We start from the raw sequence: 5,000 nt of genomic DNA on the forward strand, positions 1-5,000 counted from the left end.
AGAACCGAGGTCCTATTCCATTATTCCATGCACACAGTATTCAGGCGGGCTTGCCTGCTTTAAGCACTCTAATTTGTTCAAAGTAAACGTGCCGGCCCACCGAGACACTCAATAAAGAGCACCCTGGTAGGATTTCAACGGGGTCCGCCTCGGGACGCACGAGCACGCACGAGGCGGTCGCACGCCTTCGGCTCGCCCCACCGGCAGGACGTCCCACGATACATGCCAGTTAAACACCGACGGGCGGTGAACCAACAGCGTGGGACACAAATCCAACTACGAGCTTTTTAACCGCAACAACTTTAATATACGCTATTGGAGCTGGAATTACCGCGGCTGCTGGCACCAGACTTGCCCTCCAATAGATACTCGTTAAAGGATTTAAAGTGTACTCATTCCGATTACGGGGCCTCGGATGAGTCCCGTATCGTTATTTTTCGTCACTACCTCCCCGTGCCGGGAGTGGGTAATTTGCGCGCCTGCTGCCTTCCTTGGATGTGGTAGCCGTTTCTCAGGCTCCCTCTCCGGAATCGAACCCTGATTCCCCGTTACCCGTTACAACCATGGTAGGCGCAGAACCTACCATCGACAGTTGATAAGGCAGACATTTGAAAGATGCGTCGCCGGTACGAGGACCGTGCGATCAGCCCTAAGTTATTCAGAGTCACCAAGGCAAACGGACCGGACGAGCCGACCGATTGGTTTTGATCTAATAAAAGCGTCCCTTCCATCTCTGGTCGGGACTCTGTTTGCATGTATTAGCTCTAGAATTACCACAGTTATCCAAGTAACGTGGGTACGATCTAAGGAACCATAACTGATTTAATGAGCCATTCGCAGTTTCACCTTAATGCGGCTTGTACTGAGACATGCATGGCTTAATCTTTGAGACAAGCATATGACTACTGGCAGGATCAACCAGGGAGCTGCGTCAACTAGAGCTGAGCAGCCGGCCGCCCGGGAGTGTGTCCCGGGGGCCCGCGCGAACACGCAAGCGTCCGCTCAATTATTCTGCAAACAGGAGGAGGCTGAGCTCCCCTGCACAACACACCTCGAAACCCTCTCAGGTCCCGGCGGCGCGCAGCGCCGTCCTAAGTACTTGGTCGGGTTCGAGAGAGGCGCAATCGCCCGGAGTTAGGCGAGTAGACGCTTTAGGTGCGACCACCCGTGCTCCCAACTGAGCTTGCCGCTGCCGACAGAGGCCCGGGAGCGTGCTGTCGTGGCATTGCCGGCGGGAGACAACACGCGCCACCTACGGTGACCGGCAGCTCCAACGCCAGCGCCACAGAAGGACAAAAGCCCTACTTGGGTGCCGAAGCGAACTCTCCCAGCACAGCGCACGCGCCAACACGTCCGCACAGCTGCGATACAAACCACCTGCGAGAACCGCTGGGGCGACCGAGCAGCAGACGGCGTCGCGGCGCCGAGCGCCGGGCGGCGGCGCATCCTCAGCGCACAAAGTCCTCAATCGGACCAGCACACTGCAGATGGCCACCGCGCTTCGCACCGGGCCCGCGAGGACCTACTTTGGCCGCAAGGCGCCGCGAGCAGGGGGCGCCGGCGCGCAGCTGCGCCGCCTGCCGCGTCCGTCGGCCGGAGCGCCTGCCACCGGCCGCCCCCACCAGCCGGCTGTAGCGCGTGCGCCCACGCACCGCGCTGCCAGCACGCCGGGCGGCCCCCCCTCACCGGCCGGGGACGGTCCCACCCAGCCACCGCCGCGTATCGCCTCACACCCAGATCCCCTTTCACGTTCGTGGGCATGGTGGGTCCCCTTTCACGTTCGTGGGCATGGTGGGTATCCCTGAAACAACCGGTTAATAGCTCGACCGATCGTCGCCAACACTGATTCACCTCTAGCGAGAACAACCGCACCACAACGGGTTACCGGTTGTTCATTTGCGTAACGTCACCAGCAAACGTACACGTCCATCGCCATTTGCAACGAGTATTGCATGCCTGTGTCAGGTGTCACAACACACTACGTCTGCCCACATAGACGCAACAACATGTGCACGCCTAGAGAACACGTGGAAGGTAGACCCCGTACGTATGCGGTGTCCATTGCGCGAACGACTGTCAGCCCGCCTCTGCAGCATGTCGCAGATGTGGAACGCGGTGCAACATGCTATCACGGTGTGTGAGAAGAGACGACTACGTCCGAATACACGCTCCACTACATCAACAGACTGCTCATGCTGATCGCCATCCAGGGCGTCCGTTCCTCCCACACGTCTGTATGGCGTACCACACTGCAATCCAGCTCTTATAGGGAGACGACACGTAGCTGCGTGCACAATATTTGGACTGTATGGTCCGCCGTTGCTAGGCGCTGTCGTCATACGGTCACATGGGCCACGATGTATCATTCAGTACATACGGAGCAATGTGCAGTACAGTTTGTGGGTTTTGCGTACATCGGCGGACAGGTGACAGGCCGTACCACAACGTAGGCTGAGTACGTCGGCATGCGAAGGGCATTGAACATGCAAACTTCTCACCGACCAGCTTGCGAAGGCAGGGGGGAAGGGGGGGGGGCATGTACGTCCTGCTGCTATCCACACTACAGTGTATAGCAGGAGCATGTGGAAAGTCAGCAACACCTGCAAGGTGTTTAACATGACGCGATACACAGGGGACCGGGCAGTGCGAGTAGCGAACTATATTGCGAGGGTTGCGGTTAGGCAACACTACACTACTTTAACGGGTTGCATAACAATTACAGAGCAGGTTCAGCGACAACGTGCGTCAGGTTAAGGCGCAATATAGTTTAGGTTACGGCGCACTTTAGGTTAGGTTAAGGCACATTATAGGTTAGGTTAAGGCACAACATGGGTTACGTTAAGGCACAACATGGGTTACGTTAAGGCACAACATGGGTTAGGTTAAGGCACAACATGGGTTAGGTTAAGGCACAACATGGGTTAGGTTAAGGCACAACATGGGTTAGGTTAAGGCACAACATGGGTTAGGTTAAGGCACAACATGGGTTAGGTTAAGGCACAACATGGGTTAGGTTAAGGCACAACATGGGTTAGGTTAAGGCACAACATGGGTTAGGTTAAGGCACAACATGGGTTAGGTTAAGGCACAACATGGGTTAGGTTAAGGCACAACATGGGTTAGGTTAAGGCACAACATGGGTTAGGTTAAGGCACAACATGGGTTAGGTTAAGGCACAACATGGGTTAGGTTAAGGCACAACATGGGTTAGGTTAAGGCACAACATGGGTTAGGTTAAGGCACAACATGGGTTAGGTTAAGGCACAACATGGGTTAGGTTAAGGCACAACATGGGTTAGGTTAAGGCACAACATGGGTTAGGTTAAGGCACAACATGGGTTAGGTTAAGGCACAACATGGGTTAGGTTAAGGCACAACATGGGTTAGGTTAAGGCACAACATGGGTTAGGTTAAGGCACAACATGGGTTAGGTTAAGGCACAACATGGGTTAGGTTAAGGCACAACATGGGTTAGGTTAAGGCACAACATGGGTTAGGTTAAGGCACAACATGGGTTAGGTTAAGGCACAACATGGGTTAGGTTAAGGCACAACATGGGTTAGGTTAAGGCACAACATGGGTTAGGTTAAGGCACAACATGGGTTAGGTTAAGGCACAACATGGGTTAGGTTAAGGCACAACATGGGTTAGGTTAAGGCACAACATGGGTTAGGTTAAGGCACAACATGGGTTAGGTTAAGGCACAACATGGGTTAGGTTAAGGCACAACATGGGTTAGGTTAAGGCACACCATGGGTTAGGTTAAGGCACACCATGGGTTAGGTTAAGGCACACCATGGGTTAGGTTAAGGCACACCATGGGTTAGGTTAAGGCACAACATGGGTTAGGTTAAGGCACAACATGGGTTAGGTTAAGGCACAACATGGGTTAGGTTAAGGCACAACGTAGGTTAGGTTAAGGCACAACGTGGGTTAGGTTAAGGCACAACGTGGGTTAGGTTAAGGCACAACGTGGGTTAGGTTAAGGCACAACGTGGGTTAGGTTAAGGCACAACGTGGGTTAGGTTAAGGCACAACATGGGTTAGGTTAAGGCACAACATGGGTTAGGTTAAGGCACACCATGGGTTAGGTTAAGGCACACCATGGGTTAGGTTAAGGCACAACATGGGTTAGGTTAAGGCACAACATGGGTTAGGTTAAGGCACAACATGGGTTAGGTTAAGGCACAACATGGGTTAGGTTAAGGCACAACGTAGGTTAGGTTAAGGCACAACGTAGGTTAGGTTAAGGCACAACGTGGGTTAGGTTAAGGCACAACATGGGTTAGGTTAAGGCACAACATGGGTTAGGTTAAGGCACAACATGGGTTAGGTTAAGGCACAACATGGGTTACGTTACGGCACAACATGGGTTACGTTACGGCACAACATGGGTTACGTTACGGCACAACATGGGTTACGTTACGGCACAACATGGGTTACGTTACGGCACAACATGGGTTACGTTACGGCACAACATGGGTTACGTTACGGCACAAATTAGGTTAGGTTACGGCACAAATTAGGTTAGGTTAAGGCACAAATTAGGTTAGGTTAAGGCACAAATTAGGTTAGGTTAAGGCACAAATTAGGTTAGGTTAAGGCACAAATTAGGTTAGGTTAAGGCACAAATTAGGTTAGGTTAAGGCACAAATTAGGTTAGGTTAAGGCACAAATTAGGTTAGGTTAAGGCACAAATTAGGTTAGGTTAAGGCACAAATTAGGTTAGGTTAAGGCACGATATAGGTTAGGTTAAGGCACGATATAGGTTAGGTTAAGGCACGATATAGGTTAGGTTAAGGCACGATATAGGTTAGGTTAAGGCACGATATAGGTTAGGTTAAGGCACGATATAGGTTAGGTTAAGGCACGATATAGGTTAGGTTAAGGTACGATATAGGTTAGGTTAAGGTACGATATAGGTTAGGTTAAGGTACGATATAGGTTAGGTTAAGGTACGATATAGGTTAGGTTAAGGTACGATATAGGTTAGGTTAAGG

The 5,000-nt window shown here is 52.0% G+C and overlaps 1 non-coding gene across 1 annotated transcript in view; it reads right to left on the minus strand.

Moving 5' to 3' along the window:
* LOC126447578 (small subunit ribosomal RNA) overlaps window positions 1–925 on the minus strand; it is a 1,909-nt gene extending 984 nt beyond the window's left edge. Inside the window, exon 1 of the ribosomal RNA XR_007583779.1 lies at window positions 1–925. This exon is cut by the window's left edge and continues 984 nt beyond it. This is a non-coding gene — a ribosomal RNA (small subunit ribosomal RNA).
* Between the last annotated feature and the right edge of the window lie 4,075 nt (window positions 926–5,000).

This window comes from Schistocerca serialis, unplaced genomic scaffold (assembly GCF_023864345.2).
Source record: "Schistocerca serialis cubense isolate TAMUIC-IGC-003099 unplaced genomic scaffold, iqSchSeri2.2 HiC_scaffold_513, whole genome shotgun sequence".
Taxonomy (NCBI): domain Eukaryota; kingdom Metazoa; phylum Arthropoda; class Insecta; order Orthoptera; family Acrididae; genus Schistocerca; species Schistocerca serialis.